The following is a 21687-nucleotide window of genomic DNA, read 5'->3' on the forward strand; positions in this document are numbered from 1 at the left end:
CATGGATTTGGCATCATCGCCTCACCGACAACCACCACTGATAACCGTGGAACATAGAACGCAATACAAAGAAAACACCCATGCAGCAATGTGTTCAGCAAAAATCATATCATTCTTAACAGCCCGAGACATGTAACCATGTCAAATGGTTACTGACTCAGATTACCCATGTGAACGTTGCTGATCATGTTCTCAACTTGAACCAGAAAATTCGTTATCACCTCTAAGAGACATCTTTATCAAACATATCACGAGCGTTGAGCGGAGGAGCGCGGCGAAGGGTAATGAACTCGGTTCTGCTGTCGGGTTTTACAAAAATCGTTCCAGGGCGTGCGCAATCCATGAAATAAACTCTCCTACGGTGCCTATTTCGGGTTTTTTCCTTCATCAGAACAAAGCAAGATCGAGTTGAAGTATTTACCTGGTCAATAAGCTAAGGCGAAGTCGAGATAGACGCTTGAATCGGCGAGCGAAACTGCTGCCATCGTTGAGGAGTGAAATCACAAATGCCGAACAAGCTTCGAGCAAACGCCTCCCTTGCTTTGAGATTTCCCCCGGACACGAACACTAGCCCGTCTCCGTGGAAGAGCGTCGAAACAGAAACCCTCTCGAACCTGCTCGGCAGGAGTGGCTTTCTTTTAGGGGTGCAACCAGGGCTTCTGTGGTGGTCGCCGAGGCACGGGACGACCGGACAAGCTTCCGGAGCTTCAGGATTGGATGATATGCAAAGGCCCGAACGAGGAGAGCGAGGTCTTGGACGAAGGAGGACTAGGACGACAATGGCGATGGTCGAGGGAGAGAAGGGACTCTCGCGAGAGACAAGAGCTCCTGTGTCTTTCGGAGCAAGACGAATAGAGCCAGGCGGAAAAAATGGGTCCCTTTCTTTCATAAAAAGAGCCACTTCTCTGTTTATCTTTTTTCCAGCAGACAAAGCGAGGCAAAAAGGGTGAGGGGCTTTTTCTCGGGGAATTTTGCGGGGTCGTGCCAAGTGGCGCGATCTCGAGGGGTGTGAATTTGAATAATTCTAATCCTACGGTGCTAAATATCATGCTCCGTATGATCGGCCGGCTCCATGAGTTGAAATTTCTTTAGTCGGACCCGAGACGTGAATTCGGCTCCATAAGTATTATGTTATGTTGCGAGAATAGAGGACCGTGTCTACGGTCTGAGATGTGAATTCGCCGATCAAACTGATGAAGCATTTGAGTTTTCCTTGTGGCGGCATGGATCTAGCCTACTAATGGTTCCCGAAAAAAAAAAACCATCCAAATACAATTTTGAATATAATTAATCTACTGACAATATCCTGTGCTCGAAAATAGATTACGTTCTTTTATAGGCGTAAAAGCGGTGAAACAAGAGTTGGGCCGAAGGTACAACGAATTCGCCCAAAATAAGGATATCGTGTACAGAATCCTCAATTCTATCGAAACAAACATAGATATTATCGATATTCCATGAAATTGGACCCCAACTTGAAAATAAATTACCTGTTTGGTTAAAATAAATTTCCTGAAAACAAAACAAAAGAAAGCTAGAGGATTACGAAACTGTGAAGTTGAATGAGGAATGTTCGGCTATCCTACAAAATAAATTACCTCCGAAGTTAAAAGATCCAGGGAGTTTTACAATTCCTTACACTATTGGAGATTCTTACTTTGAAAAGGCATTGTGTGATTTAGATGCAAGTATTAATTTGATGCCTTTCTCTGTTTTCAGGAAATTAGGATTGGGTGAAGTAAAAGCAACTACAGTGTCGCTTCAACTGGCTGATCGATCAATTAAATATCCGAGAGGTATTGTGGAAGATGTATTGGTAAAAGTTGACAAGTTTATTTTTCCTGCAGATTTCATAGTTCTTGACATAGAGGAAGATTTTGAGGTACCACTTATCTTAGGTCGTCCTTTTCTAGCAACAGGAAGAGCTCTTATTGATGTACAACTGGGAAAGTTGATTCTTAGAGTTCAAGATGATGTTGTTTCTTTCAATGTTTTTAAAGCAATGAAATATCCCTCTGATGATAATTATTGTTTTAGAGTTGAGACAGTTGACAAGTTAGTGAACAATGTTTTTCAAGAAAATATTTTTAAAGATCCACTTGAAGCATGTTTGGTTCAACCAAAAGACAGAGAAATTGAGAATGAGGAGATAATGGAGTATGCAAATTTTATGGAGGCAAATCCAACATATTCAAGGCATAAGGCAACAAAATTTGAGGAGTCGGGACAACACACAACGAAGCTTAAGCTATCAATTGAAGAGCTTCCTATTCTTGAACTCAAACCCTTACCTTCTCATTTGAAATATGCTTATTTAGATGGAATTTCTTCTTTACCGGTAATTATATCTTCTTCTTTGACAGATTTGATGGAGGAGAAACTGCTCAGAGTGTTGAGAGAACATAACGGTGCAATTGGATGGAAAATAATTGACATCAAGGGAATTAGTCCTTCAATTTGCATGCACAAAATTTTGATGGAGGAACAACATAAACCCACTATCCAACCTCAGAGGCGTTTGAACCCGAAAATGCAAGAAGTGGTGAAAGCTGAGGTAATTAAGTTACTTGATGCAGGGTGTCACGCCTCGAACCCCATCGAGCTCGCGACATCCCACCCCGGTCGAATAGTTGCGACGTCCCAGGAACATCGCCGACCCAACCCAAACATCAGAGACACATGCGGAAATGATTATAAAAACCCCGGACTAAAAAAAATATGACGACGGGGTAGATCATCAGGACAGTCAAAGAACAACAACATTCATTTTTATACAACGCCATTGCACCGAGCATATAAACATTATATTACAAACAAATTAACAAACAAGCATTCATAACCACCGACATAACAAAAGGATCGGGTGGTTTGGTTAACTTAGCTTCACTATAGGTCGACCTAACTATCCAAAGGTAACTAGTCAGACCTATATTACGCAACCCCTAAAATACCCTAGGGAAACCTAATGGTCGCCTTCCTCCACTCTGCTTCAGCGTCCTCTGGCTCGAGCCCTCGGAAGATCACTTGGACTACGACACGGGGACATCGCCTGCAGCTCCACTGGGGCACCATGGGCGGTTCCTCAAAACTCCAAAAAGAGGAGGCGGGCCTCTTGGGTTTAGGGCTGGGGGTCTGAAATTGTAGTTATACAACTATGAGACGAATCTCAATAAGTACACAACCCCAAACCCCACATAGGCTCTCACGTACCGCCAGACGAAACACGCATAACACACAACGATCAACTATACTAACAATCACATACGATCCTACCTGGAATCCGTCATGCACGTCCCTGCATGTTAGATAATAATACAGCCAACATGCCACAGTAATGCATCACAACCGCGCGCGTGCCTCGATTATAAGGCAAAACCTACTTGGGCACGTCCCATACCATGCCTAGTAGTTTTTACTCCATAATCGAGCACTACATTACGCGATACAAACCGCACTCGCACACTAACTCACGCCAGGCGTTAACTTTCACAATCCTCACACGTCCAGCCAAGTACAGCTCATTCCCAAACTTTTCCACCACTACCGCGCCCGCGTAAAACGCATCAGGCCAACGGTCTTCTGACCTCGTCAGGCATCGTCACCCCGTCGGGCCGGGCATCGTCACCTCGTCAGGGATGGCATCATCCCGCGTAAACGAACACGCCTCAGGACGGAACCTACCCCGCGTAAACGAACACGCCTCAGGGTATCACTTTTCCAACCAATCCTACATTCCCGTACGTTCGTTCCACACCTTCCACACGTACTAAACGGCCACACATAATCTCGCGCCTCACATACACTTCGCAAATGCACATTCTCGTCACACGAGCACACCACACGACCATACACACTTAGCACGCGACCCCAATGCACGATCACACCACCACACCTCACGGCCACACATACACACAAGGCACACGGCCACTCATGTAACATTTTGAATTTTAGATCCTTTTCTCGGGATTTATGAAATGAATATTTTGGCCAATGCACTTATAGTGAGATCTCACCCGGAACCTCGCATTCTTGGGGATGCTAACCTTAGGGGTAAGGCCATTACGGGATTGAGTTCGCACGACCAAAGAACTCGACCTTGGTTCGACCTTCGACCATAAGAATTGTCGAGGGAATGTTTTGGGCCAACAGAGAGCGATTTGTTTGATTGATCGTGTCCGAAGGGAACTAGCGACAGACCCTCGCAATTACATGACAATCGAGGTCACCTCGGTTCGAGCAATTGTAAACGTGATTTGACTTAGTGTTGATCACGGGTGGAGAGCGCGGAATTCCAATGAGCCACCCGTTACCAAGAGATAAGCTAAAGTCGCGATTGATCGATTCTAGTCATTTCTTGGAATTCGGGCCCGGGAATTGAGAATTTTGAAAGTGACAATTTTTAGTGGCCGATGGCGTTTTTGGCATGGCCAATCTTGGGGCCACCCATTTCTGTAAAAAAATGGATTTCGGTTCGGGACCGGAAAAATGACTGTTTTGCCCCTGGGTCCGCGAACGAATTTTGAGGATTGGATTAAGTCGGGGGACTGAAAATGATCCTATATGGTCGAAATTAGAGAGACAAGAATGCCCCTATTCTTTTTTTGGTCAATTACTCTTTTGCCCCTTAAATTATTGGATAAGGGCAAACGTGGCCCATCGGATTTGGATAAGATCAATTCTTGGCCATTGGATCGGAGGGGTAGTTAGATGGGTATAATGGTAATTTCCGGTGGGGTTTTGAGATCAATTATTGGGGGTACCCTTTAAATATCATTTCCTCTCTCTCTTCTCAATAATTCTCTCCCTCTTTCTCTCTCCTCACCCCTCACCCACCGAAACTCTCTCTCCTCTCCCTTGGGCGTGAGCCAGCTTGGCCAGCCACCAGCTTGCTAGCCGCCTGGTCGCCGCAGGCCAGCCGTCCGCCGGCGGTGCCTCCTCCTTCCCGGCCGCGCCTCACCACCCGCCGTTCTCTCTCTCTCTGTTCGCCTGTCCAGTTCAGCCTCGCCACCACCGAGCCACCCTTGGCCGACCTCCCCTGGTCCATATGACCAGATCACCACCTCCAGCCGCCCGTGCGTCACCCGCCAGCCGCCCGTCCACGGTGGTGCCGTTGATCGCCCGCCTGGCCGTCGGCGCTGCTGCTAGACTGCTGTTGCTGTTCCGGCTATTCCAGCCACCCATCCAGCCCGTTTGTCACGCCTCTCTAAGGTAAGTGACTTCCCCAAATGTTACCTAGGACCTCGGGTATTGTTAGACGCGTTTAGGGCTCGGTTTAGGTGATTTGTGTAGCTGTTTTGGGACTTGGAGCGGGGCTGGATGTTCAATTGTCGTGGACTGAATTGTGGAGTGGAAATATGAGGTTCGGATAGGGCTGTGAGGATAGGAAACGATTATGGTTGAATTGTGCGTTTGATTGGTAGTTTCATGGCTTGTATGGGTTTAATTGAATGACCGTACGAATTGTGGTTGTTGGCTGGTTTGGAATATACTTTGGGCTGAGTGTAGTGTGGCCGTGTGTGCCATGTGTGTGACCGTGGGGTGTGCCGGTGTGATCGTGCATTGAGGTCGTGTGCCAAGTGTGTGTGGCTGTATGATGTGTTTGTGTGACGAGAACGTGTATCTGTGAAGTGTATGTGAGACGTGAAATTGTGTGTGACAGTGTGGTATGTGTGTAATGTGTGGAACGAAGGTACGGGAATGTAGGATTGGTTGGAAAAGTTCCGTCCTGAGGCGTGTTCGTTTACGCGGGACGATGCCGTCCCTGACGAGGTGACGATGCCCGGCCCGACGGGGTGACGATGCCTGACGAGGTTAGAAGACCGTTAGCTTGATGCGTTTTACGCGGGCGCGGTAGAGAAGGAAGTGAGAATGTAGGATCCGTCCTGAGGCGTGTTCGTTTACGCGGGACAATACCGTCCCTGACGAGGTGACGATGCCCGGCCCGACGGGGTGACGATGCCTGATGAGGTCAGAAGACCATTAGCTTGATGCCTTTTAAGCGGGCGCGGTAGAGAAGGAAGTGAGAATGTAGGATCCGTCCTGAGGCGTGTTCGTTTACGCGGGACGATGCCGTCCCTGACGAGGTGACGGTGCCCGGCCCGACGGGGTGATGATGCCTAACAAGGTCAGAAGACCGTTGGCCTGATGCGTTTTACGCGGGCACGGTAGTGGTGGAAAAGTTGGGAATGAGTTGGACTTGGCTTGACGTGTGACGATTGCGAAAATAGGCGCATGGCGTGAGTTCGTGTGCGAGTGTGGTTGGTATCGCGTATTGTAGTGCTCAATTATGGGGTAAAAACTACTAGGCATGGTATGGGACGTGCCCAAGTGGGTTTTCCCTTATAATCGAGGCACGCGCGTGGCTGTAATGCATTATTGTGGCATGTTGGCTGTATTGTTATCTGATATGCAGGGACGTGCATGATGGATTCCAGGTAGGTTCGTATGTGATTGTGAGTATGGTTGATCGTTGTGTGTTATGCGTGTTTCGTCTGGCGGTACGTGAGAGCCTATGTGGGGTTTGGGGTTGTGCACTTATTGAGATTCGTCTCATAGTTGTATAACCACCATTTCAGACCCCTAGCCTTAAACCCAGGAGGCCCGCCTTCCCGTTTTTGGAATATGAAGAGTTGACCATGGTGCCCTAGTGGAGCTGCAGGCGATTCCCCGTATCGTGGCCCAAGTAATCTTCCGGGGGCTCGAACCAGAGGACACTGAAGCAGAGTGGAGGAGGGCGACCAGTAGTTTTCCCTAGGGTATTTTAGGGGTTGTGTAATATAGGTCTGACCAGTTACCTTTTGTTCGATAGATCGACCTATAGTGAAGTTAAGTTACCCCAGCCACCTGATCTTTGTGTTATGTCGGTGGTTTTGGATGCTTGCTTGCTATGTACGTTTGTAATATGATAATTGTATGCTTGGTGCAATGGTATTGTATAAAAATGATTGTTGATGTTCTTTGATTGTCTTGTTGATCTACCACATCGTCGTCTTTATAGTTAGGGGTTTTGTATTCGCTTCCGCATGTGTTTCTGATGTTTGGGTTGGGTCGGCGATGTTCCTGGGATGTCGCAGCTATTCGACCGGAGTGGGATGTCGCGAGCTCGATGGGGTTCGGGGCGTGACAACTCAATATTCAGCACAAAACACATTTCAGAACCAACCAACAACCACAATTCATTCAATCATCCAATGGGCTCATTCAAGACATAAAACTACCAATAACACGCACAATTCAGCTCAAATCATTCCACGTCATCTCAGCCCTATCCGAGCCTCCCAAACCTCGCATTTTCATGCCACAATTCAGTCCACAGCAACCAAACACCCAGTCCTCATCTCAGTCCTAAAACAGCCACTTAAACTACTCGAACCAAGTCCTAAAGGTGTCTAACAATACCCGAGGTCCTAGGTAACATTTGGGGGAGTCACTTACCTTAGAAAGGCGTGACAAACGGGCTGGATGGGTGGCTGGAACGACCGGACCAGCAGCAGCAACCAAACGGCGTCGCCGGCGGCCAGGCGGGCGAACGGCGGCACCACCGTGGACAGGTGGCTGGCGGGCGGCGATCGGGCGGCTGGGGGTGGCGGTCAGGTCGTATGGACCAGGGGAGGACGGCCAGGGGTGGCTCGGTGGTGGCGGGGCTGAACAGGACAGGCGAACAGAGAGAGAGAACGGCGGGCGGTGAGGCGCGACCGGAAGGGAGAAGCGGCGGCGCGGACGGCGGGAGGGCGGCGACCAGGCGGCAGCGAGCTGGTGGCCGGCCAAGGTGGCTTCACGCACGGGGAGGGAGAGAGAGAGAGCGCCGGTTTGGTGGGGGTGAGGAGAGAGAGAGGGAGATAATTATTGAGGAGAGAGAGAGGAAATAGATATTTATATTCTAACCCTAATAATTGGCCTCTAAAACCCCACCGAAAATTACTAAAATACCCCTCTAACTACCCCTCCGATCCAATGGCCAAGAATTGATCTTATCCAAATCTGACGGCCCACGTTTGTCCTTATCCAATAATTCAAGGGGCAAAAGAGTAATTGACCAAAGAAGAATAGGGGCATTCTTGTCTCTCTAAATTCGACCATACATGATCATTTTCAGTCCCCCGACTTAATCCAGTCCTCAAAATTTGTTCGCGGTCCCAGGGGCAAAACGGTCATTTTTCCGGTCCCGAACCGAAGTCCATTTTTTTTTTACAGAAATGGATGGCCTCAAGGTTGGCCACGCCAAAAACGCCATCGGCCACTCAAAATTGTCACTTTCCAAAATCCTCGATTCCCGGGCCCGGATTCTAAGAAATGACTGAAATCGACAATCACGACTTTAGCTTATCTCTTGCTAACGGGTGGCTCGTTGGGATTACGCGCTCTCGACCCGTGACCGACACTAAGTCAATTCACGTTTAAGTTTGCTCGAACTAAGGCGACCTCGATTGTCATGTAATTGCGAGGGTCTGTCGCTAGTTCCCTGCGGACACGATCAATCAGATAGATCGGTCTCTGTTGGCCCAAAACATTCCCTCGTCAATCCTTATGGTCGAAGGTCGAACCAAGGTCGAGTTCTTTGGTCGTGCGAACTCAATCCCGTAATGGCCTTACCCCTAAGGTTAGCATCCCGAGAATGCGCGGTTCCGGGTGAGATCTCACTATAAGTGCATTGGCCAAAATATTCATTTCATAAATCTCGGGAAAAGGATCGAAAATTCAGAATGTTACACAGGGATCATCTATCCTATCTCTGATAGTTCTTGGGTAAGTCCTATGCAAGTTGTGCCAAAGAAAAGCGGTATGACTGTTCAGAAAAATGACAATAATGAATTGATTCCTACTAGGACAGTTACCGGATGGCGTGTGTGCATGGATTACAGAAAATTGAATGATGCCACTAGAAAAGATCATTTTCCTTTACCATTTATTGATTAGATGTTGGAAAGACTTGCAGGACATGAGTTTTATTGCTTTCTTGATCGATATTCAGGGTATAATCAAATTCCTATTGCACCAAAAGATCAAGAAAAAACTACTTTCACTTGTCCCTATGGTACTTTTGCTTTTAGAAGAATGCCCTTTGGTCTTTGTAATGCACCAGCTACTTTTCAGAGATGCATGATGGCTATATTTTTTGATATGGTTGAAAAATATATTGAGATTTTTATGGATGATTTTTCCGTTTTTGGCTCATCATTTGACTCTTGTTTAAATAATTTGGCTTTGGTCTTACAAAGATGTGAGGAGACTAACTTTGTTTTAAATTGGGAGAAGTGTCATTTTATGGTACAGGAAGGAATAGTGCTCGGGCATAAGATTTCTAGAACTGGAATAGAAGTCGATCGAGCCAAAGTGGAGGTTATTGCAAAATTGCCTCCACCAACATCTGTGAAACTTGTCAGAGGATTTTTTGGGCATGCAGGATTCTACAGGCGGTTTATAAAAGATTTTTCAAAAATTGCTAGACCCCTATCTAATCTTTTGGTAAAAGATGCACTATTTAATTTTACTGATGAATGCGTGCAGGCTTTTAACACTTTAAAGGAGAAGTTAATATTAGCACCAATTATGGCAGTACCAGAATGGGATTTACCTTTTGAGCTAATGTGTGATGCTAGCGATTCTACAGTGGGACCTGTTTTGGGACAGAGGAAGAATGGAATTTTTCAAACCATTTACTATGCCAGTCGAACCTTGTCAGGTGCACAATTGAATTATTCAACAACAGAAAAGGAACTTTTGGCAGTAGTTTTTGCTTTTGATAAATTTCGTTCTTATTTAATTGGCTCAAAAGTTATAGTTTATTCTGACCACTCTGCTCTTAAGTATCTGCTTGAAAAGAAAGAATCAAAACCACGTTTAATCAGGTGGATTCTATTGCTGCAAGAATTTGATTTGGAAATCAAAGATAAGAAGGGGACCGAAAATCTAGTTGCAGATCACTTGTCAAGAATTCCGAATTTAAAGGAAGATGTAAGTCCAATTATGGAAGAGTTCCCTGATGAGAAATTTTTTTCCATCAAATCCACAAAAATTCCTTGGTACGCTGATTTTGTGAATTATTTGGTAAGTAATATTCTTCCTCTTGAATTGTCATATCAACAGAAGAAAAAATTCTTTTCTGATGTTAAAAATTATTTTTGGGAAGAACCTTTCTTTTTAAGGTATGTGCAGACCAAGTCATAAGGAGATGTGTTCCAAACGAAGAAAAGGCAAATATTCTACATCATTGTCATGACATAGAGGCAGGTGGTCATTTTGGTGCCACCAAAACTGCAGCTAAGGTTTTACAATCTGGATTTTATTGGCCCACACTTTTTAAAGATGCTTACTCCTTTGTAGCTTCATGTGATCGGTGTCAGAGAACTGGAAATATTTCTAGAAAAAATGAGATGCCTTTAAACAACATTATTGTGTGTGAATTATTTGATGTTTGGGGTATTGATTTCATGGGACCCTTTATATCTTCTTATGGTAATTTATACATTTTAGTGGCTGTGGAGTATGTGTCTAAGTGGGTAGAAGCTGTAGCATTACCAAAAAATGATGCTAAGGCTGTTGTCAAATTCTTGAAGAAAAATATTTTTACGCGATTTGGCACTCCTAGGGCAATCATAAGTGATAGGGGGACACACTTTTGCAACAAACAGTTTGAAGCACTTTTGAGTAAATATGGAGTCACACATAAGGTTGCAACCCCTTATCATCCTCAGACTAGTGGTCAAGTAGAGGTTTCAAATAGGGAAATCAAGAGAATTTTAGAAAAAACAGTGAATGCCTCTAAGAAAGATTGGTCAATGAAACTTGATGATGCACTTTGGGCCTATAGGATAGCATTCAAAACCCCAATTGGGATGTCTCCTTTTAGGCTAGTGTTTGGGAAGGCTTGTCATCTACCGGTGGAATTAGAGCACAAAGCATATTGGGCATTGAAATTTCTGAATTTTGACATGCGATGCAGTGAAAGAAGATTGTTGCAACTAAATGAATTGGAGGAATTTCGCAATGAGGCCTATGAAAATGCTAAGATGTACAAGGAGCGTACCAAAAGATGGCATGATAAACACATATTCAGAAGAGAGTTCGAAATTGTCCAAAAAGTTTTACTTTATAACTCTCGTCTTAAACTTTTTCCAGGAAAGTTACGTTCTCGATGGTCTGGTCCTTATACAGTCACACAGGTATTTCCATACGGAGCAGTTGAAGTTGCACATGACACCGAAGGCACATTTAAGATGAACGGTCAACATTTGAAGCCCTACTTCGAAAGCGGTTACAACAAGCAGAAGACCACTATTGAACTTCATCCTCCAGAATAGCGACATCTGTGATAGTTTGGCTGAAAACTATAAAGCAAGCGCTTCTTGGGAGGCAACCCAAGCAATTTTATTATGTTTCTTCATTAATTTTTAAGTTCATTTTCTTTTTCAAAAAAAAAACATGATTAATAATTTTTATCCAGGTTAATTTTCTTACTTGAAGGATCACCTTTTTGGAGTTTAGTCATCAAGACCATCCATGGACACATCCTACAGCAAGGGGAGTTTTCTTGTTCCTATTTTTCTTTTGTTTCTTTTGTTTTTCACACTGAGGACAATGCTTCATTCAAGTTTGGGGGGAGACAAAATTTTTGCTAAATCTGGAATTTTTTTTTGTTGCATTCCTTGTTGTGAATTTTTGCGATTCTTAGGAAAATTTAAATTTTGTTCAAACTTGCGAATGATATGTGAGTTAATTTTGATTCTGATGATGTCGATCCACTTACTGAGCACTAGAAGTCCTTAATTTTTGAGTAGTGTGTACATCTAGAGAACATTCATGTGAAGTATGTGCTTTTCTTAGATCTCACCCAAATCTTAGAATTTGTTTGATTTTCTCTTGAGGCGAAATCTTATGCTGCATCTAACTGAGAAAATGATTTAAGCAATTTTTGGATCGATTGAGCCTTTCAAGCCAACCCTCTTTATTTATCCATAGTCACCCCGTTGAGCCTTAATTATTATCCAATCTTTTATTGGCACCCACGTACTTTTTAGCTTACCTTTTGCCAAATTATATCATTGTCCCACGCCTCATGAACATGTTGATTTTTTTTAGGATAAAAGTTTATTTGAGCATAATAGCAATTTCGGAGGAAGGGTGGAGCATGGAAATAATTTGATTGCTATGGTTGTTTGGAGTGTATCTTCTTCTTCAAAAAAAAAAAGAAAAAAAGAAAAAATTGCTTTTATGGTTCCCTATCCAACTTTCAATTGAGTGAGCCTTTTGGATACTCAATGGGTTGGGAATGCTCACGTTATATTAGGAGGGACTTAGGGAGGAACTCTACCATAAAGCAATGAAAAAAAAAAGAGAAAAAAAAGAAAAGAAAAAAAAGAGAGGAAGAATGATGATCCGTAGTGGTAGAAAGATTATTTTGAAGATGTGAAATTGGGGATAGTGGCATGTGCTCTAATTAGATCCTAGAAATCAATGTGTTTATGGGTGATTTGAGCTTAAATTTACGGCAAAAGAACACTACAAGTGCCATAACTTGTGTACAGCGCTCACTTTAGTGCCATAACTTTTTTTGGATCACTTTAGTGCTAAAATTTTTGAAAAACGATCACTTAAGTGCTAAATTTTTTTAAAAACGATCACTTAAGTGCCAACTTCGGTGCCGTACACAATTTTTCGCCGGAAATCTGACGTGGCATTTTTTTTTATTAATTTCTGAAGCTGACGTGGCTCGCCGGAGTCTCGCCGGAGATTGGCACTTAAGTGATCGTTTTTCAAAAATTTTAGCACTTAAATGATCGTTTTTCAAAAAAATTTAGCACTTAAGTGATCGTTTTTCAAAAATTTTAGCACTGAAGTGATCCAAAAAAAAAGTTATGACACTTAAGTGATCGTTTTTCCTCCGACTTAGCACCAAAGTGATCCGAAAAAAAGTTATGGCACCAAAGTGAGCGCCGTACACAAGTTATGGCACTTATAGTGTCCTTTTGCCTTAAATTTACCATTATCTCACCGTTAGCCCAGCCTTACATTACAACCTGAGGAAAGTCCTATTGATTTTTGGTTGGATGATTAGCTTACATTAGTGGAGAGAGGAATGAAAAGCAAACCTATGAGATTTGGTTATAATTATAAAGAGTTTTTGAGAGGTTGCATACTAATGTGAACTTATTTGGATTGCATATAATTCGAAAAGATGAGGACTCACACACACACTTGGACCACATAGTTAGAATTGGTTTTAACTTATGAATCTATTTCAATGTTTGGATGAAATTTGTGTTTTTCTTTGAATTGTGATTTCGAGCAATTATGGAAGGAAATCATGGAGGGGGTTGTTAGCTTGAGTATGTCTTATATCTTGCTTTTGCTCGAGGACTAGCAAAATGTTAAGTTTGGGGGTTTGATAACTCTATAAAAATAGAGTTATTTTATCTACTCTAGGCAATAAATAATGCAATATTTGTTAGAATATTTTTGGATTTCCTTTTATTTACTTAATTTTTCCTTGTTTATGCAGAATATTGAGATACGGAGAAAATAAGGAAAATATGGCAAAAAGAAGGAAAGGAATATGCGACCCAGAGAAGAGTTAGAAGGTGGATATCACATTGGGAATTCTGCGATTTATTCCCTAATTTTATACGAAAAAGAAGCAATTGCCTTGTGAGAGGAGTCTTGGATGTTATCATATAAATAGGATAAATTGGGGGAACATGGAGTTTTTTTTTTCTTTGAGATCATTTTTGTTTTCAGTGTTCTGATAGTTTTTCAAGTATTTTGAAGAGAATACAAAAGTGGTGACATAATTCTTGTTCTTTGATTCAAGATGTTTGGTTTAATTTCTATTGTCGTTTCTTCTTCTATTATGTTCTAATTTTCTTTGTTAGAGCAACGATGTAGCCTAATCATGATGATATGAATTTCATGCTTTTTATGCTTTGCAAGTAATTTCATTCATGTGAGTTATATATTATTGTGCTTAATGCGTTTAGGTGACTGGCCACCACTTGAATGATCTGATGTGCATGTTTGAGACTGAGAAGTGATAATATGCAATTGCTCCTTATAATATATAACCATGAATTAAATGTAGATAGAAATATACCATGTTATTTGTGTAGCTTTCGGTAATAAGGTGGTCCAAAAGATTCATTGTAAACCGGGAATATTCACAGATTTTAATGCGCTTATGTTTATTTAAATTCACATAGAAATATAGTGAATTGATAAACTAAGTAGGTTTGCTATATCTAGAGATAGGATAGTAAATAGACTAGGAAATTCCGCTATCACATGTTTGATATTGTTCTTCTATGCATAATGATCCGAAATTCATATCTAGTGGTTATGGTGAAATCGGATGCTCTAACATATTTTACCTGATTGATTATCTGCCTTTAGTTTATAAAATTTCGTTTTTAAAAATTGTCAATTTTTATTTGTTCTCAATTATATTTTGATTTGTTAGATAAATTTTAGAATTAGTCTATTTTTAATATTTAATTGGTTTATTATCATCAATCTTTGTGGGACGATACTCTTCTCATCATTGTATTACTTGTTCAACACGTTCGTTGACACGTGCAGAATTTTACGAACATTAGCACCAGACTTGCCATTCAATGGATCCTCGTTAAGGGATTTAGATTGTACTCATTCCAATTACCAGACTCAAAGAGTCCGGTATTGTTATTTATTGTCACTACCTCCTCGTGTCAGGATTGGGTAATTTGCGCGCCTGCTGCCTTCCTTGGATGTGGTACCCGTTTCTCAGGCTCCCTCTCTAGAATCGGAACCCTAATTCTCCGTCACCCGTCACCACCATAGTAGGCCACTATCCTACCATTGAATGTTGATAGGGCAGAAATTTGAATGATGCGTCGCCGGCACGATAGCCGTGCGATCCGTCAAGTTATCATGAATCATCAGAGCAATGGGCAAAGCCTGCGTCGACCTTTTATCGAATAAATGCATCCCTTCCAAGAGTCGGAGTTTGTTGCACGTATTAGCTTTAGAATTATTACGGTTATCCGAGTAGCAAATACCATCAAACAAACTATAACTGATTTAATGAGTCATTCGCAGTTTTACAGTTTGAATTAGTTCATACTTACACATGCATGGCTTAATCTTTGAGACAAGTATATAACTACTGGCAGAATTAACTAGGTAGCATTCCTTTATGACGCCCGCCAAGCATGATCCATCATGAAGCCCGAGAGCTCCATGTGGCCAAAGACAAGGCAAAAGCGTCATTCCAGTAAAGCGATAAACGCTTAGAGATTTGGGAACAAGGGCCAATGACCCCTTACCCATGAAGAAAGCTTCGCATCCGAGAGAACAAACCGGCACTCGCGGTCCATTCGAACAATCACATGAGATGTTCGTGGAACGCAAGCCCTGTTATCTAGTCCAACCAAGCATCCAAAAGGATGTTGTGATGGAAGGGACAACAAAAGGCACAACTTTCCATCGCAATAGGTATGCAACACAGGAACCCATATTTTGCATCCAATGTTTGTTCGTGGAGCAACAATTGATCAAAAGTGAGGGAAGCAGTTTGATGCACTAGCACGGAGCCTGCCAACACACACATTCTTGTCATCTCTCACACGCCATCGCGTACACTGAAAGTAAACCAAGCCGACTAATCCATAGCTCTTCAAGCATGAGAACTTGCGGAGCACATGGACTCATCGAACTAGGCCACATCCGCACCGCTAGACGCGAGAACAACAAGATCTTGTCCCTAATCGCGACTTCAATCTCCGTCCCTATCTCGCCTCCCCTTGGCCATTAAGGCCTCGGTCATGGTTTGATCTCAGCTCAAATCGGGACTCAATCGATCGCCTGATCGTGGGACGATCATTGCACCATCGTGGCTCATTCATTCATACCGCGAGGCATGGTCTCATCTTACCGAAGGGACTCGTGGATTCATCGATTCCTAAGGAACTCGATCATCGATTCATCCTGTGTGGCTGCTTAGCTTGTCGACGACCCATGCACTCGGCCATGATGCATGCGTGAGGGGAGCTACGCGATGCACAGGTCATCTGTCCATCCATCTTTGTTTAGAGGTGCTCTATTTGATCGGTCATGGCCTATTTCATCGGTGATTGATCCTTGTTATGACTCAATCTTGTGCCCATAATATGGGTCCACATTGCCCAATAATTGCTCGAAGGCCGGTCATGGCCTTCGAGCACCTCTACCCCCCTAAAGAGCCTTATGAGCAATTTTGCTCCCAACATGAGGAGATATTCACCATGTTTGAGATGGTACCACGTCTCTAAAAAAATGTAGAAATTGAATTTTGATGAGATTTTTTGCAGGGATGCTTAGAAAAAAGTGAACTAAATTATGGATGCATCAGAAAAAATATTTGACCCTCGAAATTTTTTTTTTAATTTTTGGTATTTAAAAAAATATAAAAAAATAGGAAAATTAGAAAAAAAATAGTTGGGAGGTGGGAAAACAAATGGGGGAGCTATTTCATGACTCAAACAAAATTTAGGAAGAAAAATGGATTCAATTGGATGAGAAATGATCAGTAAAGTAGCAATCGGCTCCATGAGCCTCGTGCATGACCGATGCACTCGGCCATGAGCCTCGTGCAGGACCGATGCACTATGCCATAAGGCTCGGCCAGGACCGATGCACTTGGCCACAATCATCGGCCATGTCCCATGCACTCGGCCACGATGCACGGGCACGACACACGGCCATGAACGATGCCTGGGCATGATGCATGGGCACGATCACGGCCTCGGCCATGAATGATACATACGGGCACGAAGAACAGTCATGAACGATGCACGGCACGATGCATGGGCATGACGCACGGCCATGGATGATGCACGGGCACGAACGATGCACGGGCACGGCGCATTTCCGCGAACGATGCACGGGCACGATGCACGAGCACGACACTCGGCCATGGGCAATGCACGGGCACGACGCACGGCCACGAATGAGGCACGGGCACGATGCACTGGCACGACGCACGGCCACGAACGATGCACGGGCACGATGCACACGGGCACGACGCACGGCCAAGAACGATGCACGGGCGCGACACACGACCATAGACAGTGCACGGGCACGACGCACGGCCATGAACGATGCACGGCACGATGCATGGGCACACGATGCATGGCCACGACGCACGGGCACGACGCACGGGCACGTACGATGCACGGGCACAACGTACGGCCACGAACGATGCACTAGCACGACGCACGGCCACGAACGATGCTACGTGCCCAGCCGTGTACCAGCCATTGTGCCTGACCCTTGTGCCAAGTGTTATGCCCGTCAGATCGGGCTCCGATCCAGTCTCGTGCCTAGAAACTTGGCCATGGGCCATGCATTATGCCCATTCATGAGCCAAGGCATGTGTTAGGCCCATGGACCGGCCCTTTGCTCATGCGGCCCGGCAACGTGCTCTGCGCAACCCTTGTGCAGCCCGGTATGATGCCCGTGTGGCCCAGCGCAGCGCTCGTTCGGCTCGGCCATGTGCTCGGCCGTGTGCTCGTGTGACCCGGCAGCGTGCTCGACCCTGTGCCCAATCAAGCCCGGCTACGTGTCCAAGCAACCCGAGAGACCCGAATTGGCATAGTTTGGCTTAGACCTTTGTATGGTTATACTTGGTCACTTTTGGAGGGTTTCATACACCGAACCTCGATTTGAAAGGGGTCGTTATGCGTGTTTTGTTGCGGAAAACCCTCCGAAAACAAGTTAGATGTTATGATGCGGGATTACGACTTAGGCATCGGTTAGTCAGTTTCGAGTAACCCAATTGACCTGAGATATTTTGAGTGAAACCAGCAATTCATAGGGCCTCAAGGAAGCTTCACGTTTCGGATTAGAAGAGACTAGAGGATAAGGATGGACCAAGTTAAGGCTTATCTCTTCATTTAAGGCTTCCATTATTGCTTGGCTTAGGTGTCCCCCTTCCATTATTGGAGCCAAGCTGAGTTGTAGGCCTACATAATTGTGGCATGGTGACTCATGGTCACCAATAATGTGCATGAGACAAGAAGGGGAATTGGCCGAGAGAATCACCGAGAGAGAGAGGAAGAGATAAGGATCAATAATGGCTTGGATTTATTACATAATCTCCATCATGCTCTTTTGGTCTATGTTCATTAATGCCATTTAAGCCCAAGACATCATGACACTTGACTTTGAAAGCCATTTCATTTCATGAAAGCTTTTGTCTTCTCTTCATTATAATACCAAGTGAGAACCACTATAAAATAGAGAGAGACCCCACTTGATGGAGCCTTCACACACACCTCACGCACACACTCCCACTAACCGGCCATCATCTTCTCCATTTTCTTTCTTGCTTCCTTGTTCACGTGCAAAGGAGACCCACCAACTTTTCCTTTTCCTTGTTCTCGGCCAATCAAGAAGCCCACCGACTCATCCTTTGTCTCTTGTTAGTCGGCCACCTAGAGTCCACGTCCGAGAACCGCCCGAGACCCCTTGTCCGCCACATGCCTCTTGTTCTCTAGTTCTTGTTTTAGTTGTTGAGTAAGTGAATTCCCTAATGTCGGGAAAGGATGTTGTGATGCGTTGTAGCATGGTTGCTTGGACCGTGTTCGGTCTAGATTGGTTTTACCAATGGCATGTTCATGTCTTGTTCTTGATGTTCACGTTTGGTGGTCAAAATTGGGACTTGGCTTGATGAGTTGCATGTGATAGTCATGATTGATGTTTTCCTGATGCTTTCGGATTGAACTTTGCTATTGATTTTCCATCGATATCGGTACGGTAAGAGCCGACTTATGTGAACGGCGATCGCTCCCTCCTTGCTTGATATTAGTGTTTTCACTTATTGAGTCTCTTGACTCACTCCCATTGTTTTTTCCCTTTTTCAGGTCCGTAGATGGCGTTTCCCCCGACCTGGTTCGGAAACCCTGTCGAGATGCAGGCGGAATTGCTCACCGTCATTGATGCCCAGGAGAACCGCGCATACCGTCGCATCACTACATACGTGATGGTGGACGAGGGCCGAGCGGAACTAGTCCCCCACCCATACGTGGCCTGGTATCGATTGGCAAATGGTGTTTAGGTTGGACCCCTTCGTGGGTTCAACGGGCCGTTCGACGGCGCGGGCGGGCCAGCTCCGGGGCAAACCGCTGGCGGGGTGTAGCTCGACCAACGGACAGGGGATGGGAGCAAGGAGATGGAGGAGCGAGGAGTGAGGAGCAGAGGAGGAACCGTAGTGGGATTAGGCATAACCCAAGCCAAGTTTTGTTTGTTTAATAGTTGGCTTGTGTTGGAACCGCCTTTAGAGTAAGCATGTAAAATATATGCTTGTGGTTTGCCATGGCCCGAGAAGAGGGCTTGTCTAAATAAGAATCATCATGTAAATACAAGATGCCACGGTTTGCTCCTGTCTTGTTGGATGTCTCATTTTTATTATTTGCTTCAGTGTGCGCATTATTTTAAAATGAACGGGATGTCTAACAAATTTCCGCGAGTCACGGGCTTGATCAGATCATAGTCGGTCATAAAGCATCACTTGTGATTTCGGATCGGGGCGTGACACCGAGGGCGCCCGATTCTCATGCTAGGCTCTTCCCAATTCGCTCGTCGTTACTAGGGGAATCCTTGTTAGTTTCTTTTCCTCCGCTTATTGGTATGCTTAAACTCAGCGGGTAGCCCCGCTTGACCTGGGGTCACATTGGTGAAAGGTAGATTCGTGGAGCGTGTGCATGAGTGACACGCACGACATTGATCATTGGGGTCTCATCAACCACCGAATGTCATGGTACTAATTGCTCCAACGCTCGATTTTGGGCCAACCGGGACAAGGTCGTCTCGGGAGGCCAACATACACACCCAAGTCACGCCCGCCCAATTCAAGGCGAGCGGTTAGGGGCAACGCTATGTGTGACACCCAGGCAAACGTGCCCTCTACCAAATGGCTTCGGGCGCAACTTACGTTCAAAGACTCGATGGTTCACGGGATTCTACAATTCACACCAAGTATCGCAGTTCGCTACGTTCTTCATTGATGCGAGAGCCGAGATATCCGTTGCCGAAAGTCATTATTAATAATAGGAGATTGCATGGCATCCCGTACACGCACCATGTCTGGGGTGGCAGGAGCATCGCTCTCTTGTTGAAGTTCCTTGGCGCATTCCGCGTCAGGGTTCGTTGTGCCGCCAAGAAAGGCCTGAGCGCCATGGGCTCTTGGCCCATCTAAAATTGTTGGTATCTAGCCCATTTAGTAAAAGGTTAATGCTACGAAAAACTCCAAATTAGTATACATGTGAGAGATTTATCCTGAACTAATTTTTTTATCACCAAAGATCCTAAGCCGGTACACTTATGAAAAATTTATCCTAAACTAATTTTTTGACCATTAAAAACCTCAAATTGGTACACTTGTAATAAATTTACCATCCGTAACATTATATTAATATCACAAAAAATCATAAATTGGTAAACTTATGACAAACGGAGGGGTAAAACCCAAAACTAGTACACTTGTCAACTGTTACGTGTCATTCAACTCAGCAATTTGACGGTAAAATTTAACGGAAACCAACAAAGGGTAAATTTGTCACAGGTGAACCTGTTTTGGATTTTTAGTGGTCAAAAAATTATATCGGGATAAATCTGTCACATATATACCAGTTTGGAGTTTTTCGTGATATTAATCCTTTATTAAATTTATGTTTTTACCACAACGGTTGCCCCATATCCTTCTAATACAAAGCATCTTTTTTTTACCCCTTATTTAAGTCGCATCAAGCTACAGCATGCCATGCACTGGCTTTGACCCCACTATAAAAATGTATTAAATTTTAATTTGAATATGGTCCTAACGCCACATTAATAGTCAACTACTTCCTTTGGTCAACTTTGACTTAATTTGTCAGCTTGAGCAAGCTGGGTGCTTACTTGAATGAAGTCAACACTATGCTCTCACCGGTCGAAAATTTTGCCATTTGAACAAGCTGACAAATTAACTGCTGGCAGGTTTGGTGGGAGGCAATCCAAAAATAAATAAATCATATTTTCATAAAAGTGGAACTCGTGCGACCCTTTGGACATTTGCCATAGGTTAAACATATGCATATGCCCGTCTCGTTGTAAAATAAGAGTCGTGCTGTGGCCATATCATCTCAATCATAATTTCACACCATAAAAGAGATATTGAATTTCAAAGTGATGTTACGAAGATGGTGTGCATTTCTATGTATCAATATGCATATATTATTGATTCTTTCAAGTGCTCCGCGTTAAAAAAATATCGAATCATAAGAAACGTAAAGTATGAAAAATAAATAAAAGAAGTTAAAGCGAGAGTCATTCCAAACAAGCTCTTTAACATTAAGCTTCCTAAATCCCATTGCTTTTCTGCAAAAATAAAAGGAAATACTTCAATTTTAGTAAAAATTTTGAGAATCTAGATAGAGGGGAAAGAACACTAGAAGTGTCAAAACTTGTGTACGGCACTCACTTTAATGTCAAAAGTTTTTTTCGGATCACTTAAATGTCACTTAAAAAAAAACGATCACTTAAGTGCCAATTCCAATTTGGGTTGCCGAAAAATTGATGTGGCCATATTTTATTAATTTCTCAGTCTTACGTGGCACGCCAGCGCTGACGGGGAAATTTTTTAATAATTTTTTGATTTTTTTCCTTCTTTTCTTTTTTTCTTTTCTTTCTTCTTCTTCTTCT

The 21687-nt window shown here is 43.8% G+C and overlaps 1 protein-coding gene and 1 non-coding gene across 2 annotated transcripts in view; one reads left to right on the forward strand and one right to left on the reverse strand.

Moving 5' to 3' along the window:
* Positions 1–21687, forward strand: part of LOC115692967 (squalene synthase-like) — a 102581-nt gene that overhangs the window by 66454 nt on the left and 14440 nt on the right. The gene's annotated exons all lie outside the window — the stretch shown is intronic.
* LOC115661389 (5.8S ribosomal RNA) lies at positions 19889–20044 on the reverse strand. The gene has a single exon (XR_004003081.1). It is a non-coding gene; the product is annotated as a 5.8S ribosomal RNA (ribosomal RNA).

Source organism: Syzygium oleosum, unplaced genomic scaffold, assembly GCF_021117445.2.
Source record: "Syzygium oleosum isolate NSW1041296 unplaced genomic scaffold, Sole_v2.1 Sole_v2.36, whole genome shotgun sequence".
In the NCBI taxonomy this organism is placed as follows: domain Eukaryota; kingdom Viridiplantae; phylum Streptophyta; class Magnoliopsida; order Myrtales; family Myrtaceae; genus Syzygium; species Syzygium oleosum.